The sequence below is a fragment of the Tachypleus tridentatus genome, chromosome 4 (assembly GCF_004210375.1).
Source record: "Tachypleus tridentatus isolate NWPU-2018 chromosome 4, ASM421037v1, whole genome shotgun sequence".
Classification (NCBI taxonomy): Eukaryota; Metazoa; Arthropoda; class Merostomata; order Xiphosura; family Limulidae; genus Tachypleus; species Tachypleus tridentatus.
The window spans coordinates 105,399,667-105,418,953 of NC_134828.1; the positions used below are offsets into that span (position 1 = coordinate 105,399,667).

Here is a 19,287-nt window from a genome sequence, read left to right on the forward strand (position 1 = left end):
CTACAGAAAATTCTAATAAAAGTAGGAAGGTGTGTAATTAATAAAACGTAGCTCTGAATAGGTATGGGATTTTTTTCAACCCACATACACTTTATTTAGAGACCCTGGTAAATTAAATACAGTGATTTTGAGAATACTAATACTCTAATCTGATTTTTTAAGTCAATGCCCTACACACCTTACCCTCAATTCTAAACAAGGCTTAGGAAAATTAGTATGTATGTTCGAGTGAAGAATTTCGTAGCACGGGTACGTATCGAAATCAACGTTTTTCAAAGTATTTCTCATTTACTTTCTACGTTTTAAGAAATGTTACTAAAATTTAAACATTAATGAGTAAATACTAATATGCAATGTACGGTATACTCTTGTAAGCCAATACATAGTTAGACCTGCTGCATTTGTGTTATTGTCTAAACTGAGGTAAATTTAAAACCACATTATACTACTTAGGATTTATCAACTTCTCATCCTCTTGAGGACAGTATTCGCCCATCCTCTCATTTTGTGGACATCATTTCTCATGACGCTTCTAAATTCCTTTTTTCATCACCAGTGATTTTTTGTTTAAACACTGTTTCTGTTTATTATGGTATTGTTTATTAAACCATAAACTGATGTTGGAAACTTTGAAATGCAAAAGTTTATGATAATTGTTTTAGAAATTCAATGTGTAATAAGTTGTTCTGTAACTGTAGGCATGATTTTTCATCGTATCTATATAATTTTAATGTGTAGATAATATAACGTTTTACTGTGTAGATAATATAACGTTTTACTGTGATAGTGGTAGTAGGTAGGTGTTTCAGAAATCTGATTATTAGAATAATACTGAAAACGAAGTAACAATGTATATCATTATATCACTCAAGGACTAGGTTACTACATACATAAGTAAAATATATTCAGTTACGGTGTAAATTACATAAATATAGAAGTTAATCCACTTTAAACAATCTGCTTGTCAAATTTCAATCTTTGATGTTTAATAAAACTGAGAACAAGAAACATACCACAAACTTTAATGGTTAGATTGGACGAGAATTACAAGGTACGATCAACACTGACAGTACTAAATGAAAAATATATTTTTATAGGTATAAGTAAACGTAATATCTGAAATGATTCTGATTTGTTCTACTAATACCATTAGGTTAACATTACATCTTAAGTGACTGTATTTTGTTCTTCAAACAGCTGATGGTCAGCATTACATCTTAAGTTACGGGTGTTTGTAGAAACGCCGACAACAGAGTGAAATCTATAATGTAATGTTTATTCATACACAAACAGAAATCTGTGTTGACAGATTCAACAAAACGACTTTCTAGAGCTTGGTATTTGTATTTTTTGTTGAACTATCAGGAAATCGATGAAATAAAACTTTCCACATCACAGAATTCATTAGTGGTAAATACTAAATGTAAATACATAACTTAATGATTGAAAACTCTTAGATTAACTTCTTACATCTCGCCATCAATTGACTGATATGCGTATTGCGCAATACAATCTTAATAACTGCATATATTTTGGGCTGTTACTAATTTATCGTGGATCTCTAGGATGTTTCCACCCGCTAGTACGGCGGTAAGTCTACGGATTTACAAGACTACAATCAGGAGTTCGATTCACCTTGGTGGGCTCAGCAGATGGCCTGATGTGGCTTTGCAATAAGAAAACACACACACACTTTAGGATGTTTAGGTATGAAAGCTATCCCAGATGATATTTACGTGTTTTTGTTGTACAAGTCAGAAGTAGGTAAACAGTGGTTTATAAGTTACAGCTTATAGAAGAAGAAAGACACACAAAAATTGTATACAAATGTTTAAATTATTTTACATAGTATCATATATTTCAGTCTTTACATAAAATGAATTTTTTATTGACCTCAAGTTTATTCTTGAATATTAATTTTATTAAATAATTAAGATAAAAATTTTAATATGGTTCAAACTGTTTGATCTGTCTTTCTAGTTGTCTTATCACTACATTTATCGAAGTTACAGTTTCAATTTTATTGTAGCTGATTTTAAATATATTCTTATATATGTATATTTTTCTGCTTAGCAACTGTCATATTATCCTATTGGAATGTTACCAAAATGTGTTTTAATAACATATAAAACACCTTTTTATGGATTTACATTTACTTACTTATCTGTTTTAGACGTTTTTCTCTTTTTATTTAAGGATTTGTAACAAAATCGTCGAATAAGATAATAAAAAAAATTCAGTGTAACCCAGTTAAAACAATATTTACGACATAAATTTAAATACACTTTCATATTAACAATAGCCCTAAATCCTTTTATATGGTACTTCATAAACGTAGGGAATTTAATTTCGAACTAGAGAAGCCGTAATTCTTAAAGGAATCCTTAACTTTATTGGATTGAACAGATGCAGGTGTTGGTTCATGTGGCAGGAGTTTTGTTTTCATAAAAGGGGTTTTATCTGTGTTAAAATGTAATCATCAGAAATAACAACTGCTTCTTGTAGTATTTCAATAAAGTAAACTTTAGGTCGTCACTTGTATAACGTTTTAATTTCTCAATTTGGCATAACTGTCTTAGTATGTCGAAAATGTTGTATATATATATATACAATTACACCATCGATCAAAACAAGCTTCTTTTTAATGGACGAACTCCATATAGGTTTGATTATCTTTCTTGCAATAACTTCTAAACTTTTGGTAATAAGCCTCCAGTAGTAAGTTGTATGCTTTCAGAATAGCTGCTTTAATTTTATCACAATCTGTACAATCTTCTTGCGAGATACCAGCATAAGTTTCTTGTGTTTTACCAATTAAAACACTTTAAAATAATAATGACCATTTTCGGTGAGTCATTCCATGATTAGGACAGCCTTCTCAAAATGTTGGAAATGATTATCAACTTAATTCTCTCTATGTAAAAAACTGCTGGTTTGGGTTGGGAATTGTTTCTATGTAGAGGAGTGAACAACGTTTCGACCTTCTTCGATCATTCTCAGGTTCACAAAGAAAGAAAGAGGTAACTGACCGATAGATGACCACATGTTGAAGGGAGTTGTGATAGCAAATGATACATTTAGCACTGAGTCTGATGAAGGAGTGATAAAGAGGAAGTGTTAAGGGGAGTTATTTCCTGAAGTAAAATGAGGACTGCAAATTAAGTTTGAGATCCCATAAAGGTCTTATCAGAAGGACAGATGCTGGTGTGGACTGAATGATGGATATAACCTAGAGAAGGAAGTAGACAAGTATATGGATAAGTTGGTCTAATCCTGTATCAATTAATTTACCATCTAAGCTGAAGAATGTGGTACTGGGGACCAAAAAAAAGAGGAACTTTTTTTACTTAGGTGGTAAATGTTTTCAGACGTTGAGTATTCAACTGATTTTATAACAATCAGAACCGTTGGGAATTGAGAAAAACAGGCTATACAAAGGATCTTGTAGGAAAGATATAGATGCATAGAGGATTTCGGAGAACCTACAGAAATCTTCCATTAATTATATCATACTCAGTGGCATGTGTAAAGGTGAGTGTGAGTCATAGGTATAGGGACTTCCATCATAGACATGATTCTCAAAATAGAAATAGCGTCACTGGTGGACAAATCAGGAGTTGATCAACCTAAAGTAAAAGGAGGAAATTTCAGCGCAATTAAGAAATGTTTTGAAAATTCTACGAGGTGAAAACGGTATGAAAAGTCATATGAAATTCAAGATTCATGTTCACCTGGAGTGAATTTTAAAACCATAGCTAATTAATAACTAGAAAATAAAGGAAACACTAACAAACAAGAAAGCCTTAAAGTAAAAGAAAGAGGAAAACTTTTAACACATCATCAGATGTAAAGGTGAAGACGGAAACCCCTTTCTCTTATCGCCTGCTGGTTGGTCACCAGAGATCTGGTTTTGGAGAGTTAACACATTAAAATGTGTTTCCATTAGATACTTACCATTTCAAAGAAAGATTCTATCTTCTGTTAGCATGTTACATGAGTATTTGCTTGACACTAGCTTTCAGGCAACTCCTACCTTAACTCTCGTAAATTTTCAAGAATTATTGAATAATGATGTTATTGTGCAGTAAAAGCCCTCCTTCTACCAATAGGAGAGTGACGTCAATTCCCTGTTTGCTTGCTCCATCTGTACTCATAAATCTTTATTACTGACGAGAAATAAAGTCGTAAGTACCCAAAATAAAGTATACACATCAGGAAACTTGTGGGTGAAGTGGCTATTTAATAGGCGGAACATGGTACAGATGGTCTACTATGATCTACATCGCTCTCAATACATTAGAATCTATAAAGCAGATTCATTGGACAGATGTCCATAAGGTCGATTGTTTAAAAACAAAGAGTTAAAGATCTAGTACTTACTGTAATATTGATATATAAAACCACCATGAAATTGCCAGAATGGATCATAATCAAACAATCTAGTAGCAGAGGTAAGAAATGAAAACATGTTCGTTTGACAGAATAAAGGTCTTGCACACTGATATGGAGGAAATGCTTGTGCTGGTCCAGATGTCTGAGGTGAGATTGTTGTTCAGTGATGTACCCCAACCGGAAAGATAAGCATCTGTGAAGAAGTGTGAATCGATTGTAATTCATGACATAAAAATTACTTCATAAGCGGCTGAAGTTTCAGATATTGATCGGCATTGGAGTAGAACCTTTGATTTTAATGTTGTGAGTCCGTAAACTTAAAATTGGTCCCTCGATGATCCGACAGAACAAAAAACAAAAATAAATCGTATATGTCTACATGTAAAATGTAAGTAACTTATACACGTGAAACTGGTAAGTGTCGTCCTCCTGTACAGTGAGCTTATAACATCAATCAGTCAGTAATAAACGTCGCTGGAAAGTCCTTGTTTGACTTTTTCTGTAAACCCCTACAGGAGACCCTATGAGAGAAGAGAGGCCAATAAATGCAGGTGTAGACTATACGAGAAGCCTTAGGATACGAATTAAGAATAGTGTTTGTATAGTGTTAAAGAACATAACTAATATTTTTATTAAAGAAAGTCTTATTTTTGGATATACAAGACTATTTAGTGTTGGTGTTATTATTTGGATTATTTCATGACTTAATATTTAATGATTGTTAAGTTCTTTATAATAATGTTGTCAAGTGTTGATCATTTCTTTTCTCAGGTATTGGTGAAATGAAAACATAGCGTTTGTTTACAACTGTTTTATATGAATTTGGTTCGTTTTCATTTCATTTGAATTGATAAATAACTAAATTTTCATAGATTTGGAACAGATAATTTTATAGATATAATAAATTATCATACAAAAACAACTAGTAATTACATTAAAAACAAAATTAGTACTAACACAGCAGAGGTATGTATCAAAATGTATTTTAACAATTACTTTTTATAGAAATGTACAAAACATTATGAAGTTTATAACCTAATCCATAATTTGACAAAGTGCTAAACCAATGGTCACCATACTTGGCATGTACCTATATGACCCTGAGAGGCGGGACAAAAAGTCGTAGAGTACTGATTGGAGCTTGCTATATAACCTTGCGATCCCTTATGTCTTATCGAACGTTGAACAGGCGAAGTGCTTGACCGATTGTCTCCAAACCTATAATGTACTCCTAAAACCCCTGGCAATTGAGTAAGGGTACAGTGCATGCCCCCCCTTCCCCTGGGAAATTTTAAAATAAAAATATAAAAGAGCAGCCTGAATTATGCATTCTGAGGCCACCTTTTGGCAAATTTCAGAATGGCACACTGAGGTGTTTGTCTTATTTTTTTAATCATAAATAAATATATAGGCCGATATATATAATATATAGCTTAAAGTTATCAGGCCCAGCAAAGGAGAGTGCAAAATATATGTATAGTGTGTATAATCTGTATTCAAATATCATGGACAGTGAATGTTCAGATTACCTGGATTTCAAGAATTAGCTTCACAAATAAACAGTGAGTGGCACCGTGGCAAGCTGGCAGCACCATGACATTAACCTAGTACCATTGGCGCCATCTATAGTACATGATTCACTCTAGATGGCGACAATGGTACTGTGAATGTGACGTTGACAAACAGAAGTTGCGATAAAAAATCATTCACTATTTCAAGCCTGAAAAAGCAAAAGACACTGCATGGGTTCTTTAAACCTATTCATGAGGCTGAACCTAATCAATCTGCTGCAGCCAATCAGGTTGAATCAGAATTGTCAACTGAACTGTCAGAGTCATCACCCTTCTCTTCTACCAGTGCTGCCACTACCACCTCAGGTCCAGTCTAGGTCATTGGAAATTACATTTCTGATGATGTCAGCATTGGTAAACAGGTAAGTCAACTCCTCATTATATTAATTTTGCATTAAAAATCATGCAAACACTCTGAGGAGTTTTAGACATGAAATATTCATTGCTGCTAGTGATTGTAGGCCTACAGCCACAGGATGTTAGGCCTGCTCTGAGAAGTAGAGCTCTAAGCCTTTCTCTTCGAGGTTATTGTATTCTCATAACAAACTTTCCCATGTGCAGAATAACTTTATTAGAACTATGTCTTTCTATCTCTTTTAGATAAACGTTGAAACAAAAAAAATGCTTCCCTGAGAATGCCTGGAAGCCAGGGAGTGATTATGTTTTCCCCCAGTGTGGTCCAAGAAAGCTGCGTTTTCAGCATTGTTGTCTTTCACAGTGGAGATGGCTACTCTACAGTCAACATGCAAAGGGTGCTTTCGGCAAGTACTGCTGTCTTTTTGTTCCTGATGGTGCTGGTTTTGGAAGCCAGAAATTGGGACAATTAGTGAAATTTCCATACACAAACTGGAAGAAGGCTGTTGAAGACTTTAAGGCATATGAATTGAAACAGTACCACCAAGACAGCAAAGAAAAGGCTAACAATTTTCTACAGGTCGTAAACACGAGTTCATCTGTGCACTTGCAGCTTGATGCAACTTATAAGCAAGAAATGGAACAGAACCGGCAATATTTAATGCCTATTATTGATACTGTATTGCTGTGTGGGAGACAGGGTTTAGCTTTGAGGGGATAATATGATTCTGGTCCAATGTTTGTTGGTGAAACTGATGAGGAGCCCATCAATAATGATGGGAATTTTCGGGCAATTTTGCGCTACAGGGCAAAGGGTGATGTCAAGCTTTCAGTAAGCCTTAGAGTACAAAGAGGAATGCTACATATCTGAGTCCTCAAATTCAAAATGATATCATCAATGCCTGTAATATTCATGTTCTTGATGCTTTGGTCAACAGGGTTAATGTTGCAAAGTTTCTCAATATTAGCTGATGAAACAACAGATATTTCAGGCATTGAACAGTTTTTGCCGTGTGTTAGATATCTGCATGCCAATGACAACTCTGTTGCAATAAGAGAAGATTTTTTTGCAATTTATACCTGTTTATGATGTGACAGGGAGAAACTTCGCTGATATTATTATAACCAATCTGACAAAATATGGTCCTGACGTGGCTTACCTGCGAGGACCAGGGTACAACGGTGCTGCCTCTATGAGTGGGAAATTCAATGGTGTCCAGAGATACATAACTAATAAATTCCCACTTGCACCCTATGTACACTGCAGTGCCAATTCCCTAAACTTGGCAATTTCTGATGCTTGTAAAGAAATACCTGTGCGAAATTGCATGGGAATAATTTCTAGCATTAAAAACTTTCTCACTACACCCAAAATAAAGCATGTTTTGGCTCTTTCGGTGGAGAATAAAGCACCTGAATCGAAAAAAAAAGTTTGAAAGGTCTTTGCCCCACCCGGTGGGTTGAGAGGCATGACTTAGTCATTGTCTTTCTAGAATCAATCCATGCAGTTGCAGATGCCTTTGAGACCATATCAGGTTGGCAAGACAGAGATTCTACCATGCAAGCCAATCAATTGTTGTGTTCCATAACACAGCCAGAATTTATCATCACTCTACTTACCATTGCTAAATTGTTTTCCTTTAGTTTACCTCTGTGCAACTTATCGCAGCAACAAAACATTGATTTAGGTGATGCGATGCATCACACTGAAATAGTGGAAGATTCAATCCGTTCACTCAGAAATAATACTGTGAATGAACTTAACAACATTTTCTGTGAGGCTCAAACTCTGTGTAGTGAGCTTCAAATTGACATCATAATGCCAAGGCAGGCTAAAAGACAGATGTACCGTGCTTACCCACAAACCATTAGCCCTGAGGAGTACTTTCGTATTGTTGTATTTATACCGTTTGTTGATCACTTTCTTTTACATATATGTGACCGTCTGTCCAGTCACAAAAATCTCCTTATAAACGTCATGTGTCTACTACCATCAGGATCTATCACAGAACAGTCAGAACCTACAGCACAACAATGTAACCAAATTAAAGAGTTGGTCAAAATATACAAGGCTGACATTGACAGCACTTCACTCGATGCAGTAGGTGAACTTAGGGTTTGGTACAAATCACTTGTGAACAACAGACCAAAAACTGCCCTTGATGCATATGCAATGTGCAATGCAGAAATGTTCCCAGTCATTTCTATACTGTTGAAAATATTTGCCACGCTGCCTGTGTAAACGAGCTCAGTGGAGCGTTCGTTTTCAACTCTCAGAAGACTCAAAACGTATTTGAGAAATACCTCCACTGAAGATCGATTGAATGGCCTGGCCTCATCCACCGTGATATTAAAGTTGAGCCAAACTGTGCTGTAGATGTCCTGGCAAGAACGAACAGGCGTTTGAGCCTTTCATAGATATTCGATTGTATTTCTCTAGTTCTGACAAAACTTGCTGTATTAAAAGTGTGTTCTATCAGAAATTTGCATTTGACCATTTGTTGTGTGTGAAATTATCTGTCATGCAATCACGGATCTTTATGAAACTTCACAGGTGGTAACTGAACTTGTCTAAAAAGCTTGGGTCCATGGTGGGGTTTAACCCCCAACACCCCCCTTGGCTACGTCCCTGTTTGGTAAAGATGATAAAAAGCCATATCATTCTACATAATGATATAAACAAAGTTATTTCTGTTTCGTTAGCTCACTGTGTTACTGATATCAGCAGTGTAAGAAGTACTGGAGATCTGATCAAACGAGTAGCTTGTCATCAGTGTAAGTTCTTGTTTTAAAAACGATTTCCGTTTTTTTTAATCCTTTTTAAAGAATGTATTTGACACTAGTTATCTGAGACTACCTACGTTAATAGAACACAAACACAATTATTTTAACTAGTCAGCAAAAAAAGCTGAAAACAACTAGGTACAATATAGAAATCAGCTTCAAGTTTTAAATATATTATATTGTTAATTTGTTATATTTCTAACTGCCCTAGAGTTTTAACCACTTTATTTAAAAAATGCTACGACCTTCTAACTGAATTTCAGACAATTTTCAAACTATAAAATACATAAGACTGGCTCACTGTCAAAGCAGATGATTGTTAGGGTTAACAATACGTGGATAGGCTGTTTCGGATGTGTTGTATAAGATATAACCTTAACTTTTACTAGTCTTGGAAGACTTTACAATGAACGTTCATGAACTGCTTAATGCATTTGAAACTAAATTAGTAAATGTGAAACATTTTGACCCGATTTATGATGTAATAAATATTGATGAATAAGGTGAGAGTGAATAATTGCATCTGAACGAAACGTAGGTTGATATCTCACCTGAGTCCAGTATGAAACACTTGAAATAAACGTGAAAAACAAAGAGATCACCACAGTATATTCACCAGCCAAAGAATTCATCGGTCAAACAAATAAAATATTTCTATTTCATTATCCGATTGTCGTATGACAAGACTGTTCACACTATTATGTCAAAAAATTCGTAAAGAAGTATAATAAACACTGTGAAAAACTATCTGTTCCTGACCAGACAGTTGGTGAATGTACAAACCTACCTAACATGACTTCTTTGCCGCTTTTTAACACTTATCATTGGTATTTAAGTTACAAACCTACCAAACATGACTTCTTTACTTATTCTTAACACTTATCATTGCGACTTAAATCACGAACCTACCCACATGACTTCTTTGTTTGTTTTTAACACTTATTATTGCTATTTATATTACAAACCTACCCAATAATTTAATTGTTTTAAACACATATGTCTTGTTTGATTGCAATAAGCGATTCTCACACAATACTTTACTTGCCCCAAATGATCCAGAATATATTTGAGTAGTTATAATTTCTCGAGAAAAGTGCGAACAGTTGAAATACTTTACGCTTGTTCTCATTAGCATTTTAATTTATAACAAATATTATTATACCATACATTGTTTTAGTATTGGAGCTTATACAAAAATTAGAATCAACCGTCTTCGTTTCTTTCGTGATATTGACAAACTTGTACACTGAAATTCTAATTATTTAATACATTAATCAATTCTTTAGCAAAACATGCGAATTGATTGTTAATACTAGAAATAAACGGCCTTATAACACCAACATGTTGACTGTATTTAATAACATACTCAACTTTTCACTTTATAACTTCTTCAGGAGAGTTCACTAAAACTTAAACAGACATTATGTAGAAATTGTATACCGATTGTTTTACTTATTTACCTAATTCTTGAAAATTAATAAGTGACTAGATTATGAATATAGTGTTAAAAGTATTATAGGCCTAACATAAAGTTTTATGACAAGTATAATGAACTACCAAGGCCTTTGTTATTACCATCTGGAATAACGTTTACGAACTAAGAAAAATATTTATTACGTAAGAACTGAAACATACAGTACTCAGGTGTGTTTCAGTAGTAACAACTGAAACATACAATACTCGTGTATTCCAATAGTAACAACTAAAACATACAGTACACGCTAACCTGTGGGCCACGTTTTACCCAGTTAATGTGTTGATGTTATGATAAGTACCATACATCTATAAATATTTTTATTTATTTCTTATGTTGGATCAAGGTGACCCTCCAAAACGTTCTTTCGCGACATTTACAGTCCATGTCCAATATTCTAATAACCAGAACCCAAACCTTAGTATAAAAATACACAGCTCCGGAAAAACTTTACAAGGTACGTTTCTCAATTCGTTTTTGATTGTTTTATGTGGTGATTTGAAACATAAGCCACAGTTTAGTTTAAATGGTCTGAATAAAATATTGACGAGTAAATTATTTCCTTAAAGTACTGGGATGATAGAAATTACCACAAAAATACATTAATATACATACTGTATATATATATATATATATGGGGGTATTTAACTCGGATAGCTCTTTTTTTATCAATTTCTGTTACATAGTTTTTGTTTTAATTTTAAATAAAGCCTATGAAGGTAACAAATAAAATCCAGATATTTAATCTCCCAATAGTAATTTTCTACTGGACAAAAATGTTACCAGATTAATTCGATCAAGCCCAATAGGCCCGGCATGACCACGTGGTTAGAGCGCTCGACTCGCATTCTGAGGGTTGCGGGTTCGAATCCACAATACGCCGTACCTAATTTAGCAACTCTTGGGCTATTCTTTAACAAATGTATAGTGAGATTGACCGTTAAATTATAATGCCCTTTCAACCGTGAGTTCTTTATAATGTGACGATCAATCGCACTCTACATTGGTAAAAGAATAACCTAAGAAGAGTTGGTGGTAGGTGGTGATGACTAGCTGCTTTCCCTTTAGTATTACACTACTAAATTTGTGTTTGCTGTGATGGGTATTTGAACCCGCAACACTCAAAATGGAATCGATTACTCCTGATACGCGAAGCATTGAACTTTTATTATTATAATTGGAAACTTCATTCGCTAATGAACACAGCAACCATTAAGAACAGCGAGAACTAATTAAAAACATTATCTAGGTTTGATCACGCACGTACTTCTGTGTAAGGAACGAAATTGTGATTAGTTAGTTTAGTAAGTTCGCTATAGGATATTAGGATATAACGTCCCCACGGCTGAAAGGGCGAGCATGTTTGGCATGACAAAAATCATAGGAACTTTGGTAAAAATTAACGACGTTTTTTATTACAATCAGAAAATTTTCTATCATAAACACCAAGATGTAATTTGTAAAATTCTAAAAATGACTTCTTAGCAAATAGCTACACTTTTAATTTAAAAAAAAATTCTTATACGGTCAGTTTTTGTCACGAAAATTAAGCCACAGACGAGTTTTTCTTTTCCTACCCACAGACGGCGCTCATGCAGAGCTAGATGCTGTCGTATGTAGTCATAAAGATGACTTATTTGCTCCTTCAAAAGAAATTACAGAATTTTATTTTGATGTGATTCCAGGCTTTCCTGCAATTTCCATGTCAGACCATCATAAAATTCTGAAGAAACCAAATGAAAGGAAACAAATGAATAATTAGACGTTTTGTTGAAAACGATAATAAAAGTTTGTTTAAATCATGATATCACAACCTTATGTAATTCTACTGTAAACGCCTGTTTTTGGAGTTTATAAACATAAACATGTAAATGAGAATTTTACCCGTGTATTTATTCAATGGATAATGAATAAGTAACGAAGATATGAAATACTAAAATAACGTAAACAACGTTGAAGCTTTGCTTGTTAAATCAAATATTAATTGTGCTATGTTTAATTGGTTAATTTTTAGATTTCATGACATCGAGTACATGAACATGTCAATAGAATGGTAACTAGTCGATTACTTCTACCGAATCGAGTACACGAACATGTCAATAGAATGGTAACTAGTCGATTACTTCTACCGAATCGAGTACACGAACATGTCAATAGAATAATAACTAGTCGATTACTTCTACCGAATCGAGTACACAAACGTGCCAATAGAATGGTAACTATTTGATTATTTCTACCAAATTAACTTATCTTTACTGGATGGTTGATATTTTAATCGCTTTTACCGTTAACTAATCTAAAAGACATAATATAGATCTCATTTCTATTTAATTTAAGATAAAATTAGAATAATGAAACTGCCGAATCTGACACGTTAATAACTATTACTAAATGCCAGCGTGTTAAAGGGATTCTAAAGCACACAGAGCTATAAATAAAGACAAAAATACAATTTTGTAACTTATTTTAAAAAGAAAAATAAAGGTGCAACTTACAATACCTCGTATGATGACTTGCATGATTCCATTGTCGAAGCACTCATTACTCTGCTACTGGTGTTCTGCCAGGAAGTAAGAAAACTGTAAACCTGACTCAAACAACAACCTGCTTTTAATTAATTAAATTTGCCATTTCCTGTATAAAACAAATTGTACGAAAATTACTGTTATCTTAGCATTAATAGAGTATCTTAAGAATAGTACAGTATGTTATAATGTTCACTTCTGTTCTGAAATGTTCAGGGGAAAGTCTTACGGCAAGAAGAATCGAGTTTTGATAATTCTGGTAAGCAAAACACACGTAACCCAATGTGTAGCTTTGCGGTAAACAACAGACAAACCTTATTTTGAAATGTTTTCACTTTGGCGCAACCTTGTTTGGTTTTTCTTTTTCTGTAGATGTTTACAACGTGTAACACACGACTGCGTGGTCTGCTTGTTTGTTTTGAATATCGCGCAAAGCTTCACGAGAGCTAACGCAGATAATTTATAAACCCAGTATTTGTATTTTTTATATTATAATATGTTAATTTTGATTTGCAAAAGAAGTTCAGTTTGGTTTGAATTTCGCGCAAAGTTATACGAGGGCTACACTGCATAACGAAGTTTTTGCTTCTTGAACGCTGTTGGATGTTCCTTATAGATTTTTGGCTGCTGATCACGAAAATCACATCCAAATTTACCCATCACGTACCGTTTCATCGAAATCTTTAGTTTTGTCATGTTTTTTCTTATATTTGTGTCCAAAAATTTTCGTTTCTGTAAGAGACCTATGAAAAATGTTTTGTGCAGTCTGGGCATATCCAGGCATGAAATCAGGCCAGGTTGGAAGCTGTTCTGTAGAAGTATGCAGCTCAGAGCCAGCTTGACACTGTCTCAACAGGCTATAAAAGTGGCTTGCATACACAGATGCTGCTCATTGGATTAATATAGACCTTATAGTGTGTACGTATTGTTTCAGAATATAGCATTGCCTCAGTAGCACTGTAACAAATAAGTTAGATGTTATAGACGTTTTGCAGGACGATGGTGTCGGTCAATATGCCTCATCAATGTCGTAACAGCCGCTATAGCATTCTGCTATATTTGTGGCGAGTATACACTTGTTCATCAGAGATGCTCAATGAATGCTCTTGTGAAGAAATCATATCATCTGTACTTCGGCTGTAAAATTGGTGATCAAAACCAGGAATGGATGCCTGACATTTGTTGTGCGACATATGCTGTCTGTCTGATAGCTTGGCTCAGAGGCAATCGAAAGACAATGCCGTTTGCTGTCTCAATGATATGGCAAGAATAGAAAGACCATGTGACGAACTGTTACTTCTGTTTGACTTATGTGTCTGGTTTCTCTGCCAAAAACAAGAAGTCAATTGAATACCCTAATCTGCCTTCAGCAATAAAACACGTGCCACATGACGACAATCTTCCCATTCCGAACCCACCAGAGGAATGAACCTTAGACGAACCAGATGAAGAAACTTCAATGCAGAGAACTGGCAGTGACACTGATCCGGATTTTGAACCGTGCTCCTTAGGCGATCCACATCTCATAACACAGTCAGAATTAAACGATCTGGTCAGAGATTTGGGTCTTTCAAAAGCAAAAGCTGAATTGGTGGGTTCGAGACTGCAGGAATGGTGTTTGCCGTCACTAGATATGTAAATTACTGTTGTCGAAGCCGCCAAGATGATATAACCAAATTTTTTGCACAACTTGACAGTCTCTGTTTCTGTGTTGACGTTGTTTTCAGCTTTGGGTTGTAACCATGACCCGCAAGAGTGGCGTCTCTTTATTGATTCATCAATGTTAAGCCTCAAAGCTGTTCTGTTACACAATGACAACGTTCACCCTTCAATACCTGTTGGCTATGCGACACACATAAAAGAAACCTACGAGAACATGGAAATGTTGCTGAATCACATCCAGTACAGCAAGTACAACTGGAATATTTGTGGAGATCTGAAAGTCGTTGCTCTGTTACCGGGACTGCAGCTTCGCTATACAAAGTACTGTTGTTTCATCTGTGAATAGGACAGTCGTGCCATAGAGTCACATTGTTCTCGACAGAGCTGGCCACTCCGTAAAAAGTTTGTTCCAGGACAGAAAAATGTGGCGCATGAATCGTTTGTCGACCCAGCAAAGATTTTTTTGCTTCCTTTTCACATAAAATTGGGACTTATGAAGAATTTCGTGAAAGTAATGAACAAAGAAGGTAAAGGTTTTCTTTAATTAAGACAGATGTTCCCAAAAATAACTGAGGTCAAGATCAAAGAGAGCATTTTTGTTGCCCCTCAGATCAGATATGTTATGAGTGACATGCGGTTCGAAGATCTGTTAGTTGGGCCGGAAAAGATTGCCAGGAAAGACTTCAAAAGCGTTGTTGACAATTTTCTTGGCAATTACAGAGTTCCACATTACAATCAGCTGGTAGACAAACTTCTCAAAGCATACAAAACAATGAAGTGCAACATGTCACTCAAGATTAATTTCCTCCACTCACACTTGGACTTCTTCCCTGCAAACCTCGGTTCTGTTAGTGACGAACACAGTGAAAGGTTTCACGAGGACATTGCTTCAATGGAAAACAATATCAGTGCAACTGGAATCCGTCAATGCTTGCTGACTACTGTTGGACACTGCAATGTGATGCACCGGCATATTGAATACAAACGATAATCAGGAGCAAAACACTTTAAATTATGTTGAACTTAATAGCATATTAGAAACATAAACACAATTAAATACGTTATTGCTGGTAAACTGTTAACTGTCTATTTCTCAGGGTTCCTACTGATGAAGAAAACCAAAACTATATTTGTGCATACTCACCAGGTACCTGTCACAATCAGCAAAATGTTTTGCTTCCTGAAAGCTGTCTCTAATTTAGCAGTGTAAGACTTGAGTGAAGGCAGTTAGTCTTCACCACCCACTGCCAACTCTTGGGCTACTCTTTTACCAATGAATAGTGGGATTAACCATCACTTTCTAATGCCTCCATGGCTGAAAGGGCGAGCATCTTTGATGTGATGGGGTTTCGAACCTGTAACCCTCGGATTAAGAGTCGAGTACCTTAATCACATGGCAATGCTGGGCCCGCTCACGAAGTCCCACCTCCTATATATTAACTGCCTTAATGCTAAATATTAAGTTTATATTCATTATATTTACAAAATATAATTTTTTTTTGAGTGCTATGTTGTTCTATATTTAAAATGATATTAATTTTTACTATATCCCTCAGTGGCAGAGTGGTATTTCTGCAGACTTACCTTAGTAGAAATTGAGTTTTGATACCTGTTGTGGGTGAAACACAAATAGTCCATTCCGTAGCACTGTGCTTAACAACAAACAAACGTTGTTACTGTAGCTGACCATTGCATAAGAATTGTAAAAACGTACCAGTTTGGCAAATATATGTCATATCTACTGTCCTGTGGTTCACTGATAAGTCTGAGAGCTTATGGTGTTAAAAATCGACTTCAGACAGCCCCTATGGACAGAACAAATGTTCAGTTTTGAGCTTAACAACAAACAAACAAAAATAATAAAAAAAACAAAAACAGTGTATCTAGCTGATAAAAGAACCACAACTTGAATATATTCTGTAAAGTTGTTACAAAGTCCTGTCAGTACTTATATATATATATATAATGTTTCTAACTGGAAAGTTAAAATATTCTCATCTGTATGTCGTATGGAAACATTTTATCACGTGCAGTTTACCTTCCCTCACTGAACAGATAAAATAGAAAATGTCTTTCCTTGTATACAAATTGGATTATGGAAAAAATGCATAGAAAAATGATGCATCCTGGATTCATATCACAGTTGCAGGACTATTGTTAAGATACATAAGTGTCAGACAAAACATATCAGACATACTATGATGGTGTGTTGAGGCTCCAAAATCTTTTCAACATAACATATTCAGCCTCTTTATAAGTGTATATATGCATTTTTAGCATTTATATATATAGATACACACACTTGTTTGTATTTTATGTTCACAGTTAGCAATGATCCAATTCTCAATCGTTTTTTTTGTATCACTCCAACAGAGAAGACAATGTTTGGCTAACAATGAGAAAAAATATGTATTACTGGAAAGCAAGGCCAGGAAGCTGAAACATTTAATTACTTATTATGTTGTATGTATTTTAGGTCATATGATATGTGGTAATTATTTATGAGTGCACATATGGAATTATGAGAATTTGATAAACTTCCTATAAAAGTTACAGATGCTTTACTCCTTAAAAAGGTTCTTAATTCTGAGCTTATATGCTGTCACCTCACTGAGCTTACAAATGAGACAACCACACAGACAAAGTTCCAACTGTGGAATGAAAATATGGGAAAAAAAAAATAAGAGAAATTGAAAAGCTATATCTCAAGAGCTGACAGGTCTGAAAGAAAAAAATTGAGGGATTATTTTTGTCATGTAAATCTAAATATGTTCAGTAAAAAAAATATATCATGTAATTTCTAACATAGATAATAAAACTGTTTGTTGAACAGATTGTATGATTGTTACAAGAGTGGTAACTGATTTTGAATGGCTGATAAAATTAAGTTATATCTTTTAAACTTGGAATATTTATGTGAAGTGTGGTAATTCTAGAAAAAAATAACAAACAAACAAGTGGAATAAGTATTGGTAAAAGTATGTAAGTTTGTATTTGAAAATCACAAAGTGAACCAGTTTGTGGAAATTACAGTGATTTTTTTTCAGACTGCTGCACGAGGAAGAACAAAAGTAAAATGGGTTCAGTTAATGAAATGCACAAAACAAAGATGATGTTAAACTCTGTAAAGGAAGGGAACAACTGTTCAAATTCAAAGAATAATAGTTTATTTTGGATATTCATTCAAAGCTATATGTGCTATACACCCCTCATTTTTGAACTGACAGATTAGTAAGGAAAACAGTGACTGCAGTCAACATTGTCAATTTTTGAATAGAGGAATTTTGGCTGTCACTGTTCTATACACCCATAGACAAAAACACACAGCACTATTTTTTATTACAATGGAATGCAAACCATGGACTCTCGCAAATTCACAATCCTGCATAATAACCACTAGGTCTAGTCTAGCCTAAAGAATAACAGCAGGTTAGACAATGAATCTGAGGATCCATGGTTTGCATCTCATTGCTGCAGAGAAACTTATTAAAACTTCACACAAATATACCATCTGAATGTTTTTTATTCACAGATGAGCTACAGCTACAGAAAATTCTAATAAAAGCTTAAATCATTTATGCATGCAAAAATATTTAGTACTCAGCACAATAAATAATTTAAAACAAATTGGTATACTTTAGAAAATAAATTTCAAAACTTGCTTACCAGCAGCTTCTTCAGATTCAAGTTGGTAAGTGGGGTGGTCTGTCTTTACTTAGTTCAAATAAAGGTACTTTTTCACTGGCTATTGAAAACTGTTAGAAAAGGAATTATGAAAACAGTCTTCATGGGATGATGTTCAAAGTACATATATAGATTCTGACTTAAGTATGTAAGTAGATTAATTCTTTATACATGTATTTGTAATAAGTTATGGCTCATTTACATAAGCACGTGGAATGCAAAAGAATATATGAAAAGAAACTGAAGTTTATAAAATTCAAAATAGTTTTATACTGTTTAGGTTAACTGTACTTTATTAAAACAGTGTTCAAAAGGTCAACTCGAGTGCTGAGATTATGTTCTATTATTCAACATTATTTGGATAATATGTTAAGATTTTGTAATAAATGGTGGGGTAAATCACAGCCAAAGCATCTTGATGTATTTTCCAATACTGCATATGAATTTTGGCTACCAAGACCATATTTAAGCAGAACAAAGGCCCAAAAGTCTATTGAGTTGCACCTTAAGATGTGATAAGCATGTATTGAAGAGTATTACTGCAATTTCAATTTCTTTGGCCATCTTTCTCCAAGAAACAGCATCAATTCCATGGCAACATGTTAACTTGTAGCTTGTCAGCCTTCATGAGCCTCAAATCCTTAATTATTATCTGTCAAGAGTACTAGGAAATGCACGTATCATGATAGCTTTCTCTGTATGTCAAAGTATTCTCTATTCTCTTTTGTAGCAATCACCTTCATTTCATGTATGAAGACACTGCTGTGGATTACGTTTTTTTGGAACATGTTGGTGTCTTAAAGGCTGATAACAAGTTTTTCCAAGGAGATCACTGAAGATT

General features: G+C 34.5%; 2 long non-coding RNA genes across 3 annotated transcripts; one reads left to right on the forward strand and one right to left on the reverse strand.

Moving 5' to 3' along the window:
* The first annotated feature begins 1,377 nt into the window (after positions 1–1,377).
* On the forward strand, positions 1,378–12,537 carry LOC143249835 (uncharacterized). Its single transcript, XR_013028008.1, has 3 exons — positions 1,378–1,707; positions 10,922–11,032; positions 12,261–12,537. It is a non-coding gene; the product is annotated as an uncharacterized LOC143249835 (long non-coding RNA).
* LOC143249834 (uncharacterized) lies at positions 11,957–18,657 on the reverse strand. 2 transcript variants are annotated; one of them, XR_013028007.1, is made up of 4 exons: positions 18,429–18,657; positions 16,477–16,567; positions 13,076–13,135; positions 11,957–12,298 (listed from the first exon to the last, which is right to left on the reverse strand). It is a non-coding gene; the product is annotated as an uncharacterized LOC143249834 (long non-coding RNA). The 2 variants fall into 2 exon arrangements; XR_013028006.1 differs by lacking the exon at positions 16,477–16,567.
* Positions 18,658–19,287: the final 630 nt, after the last annotated feature.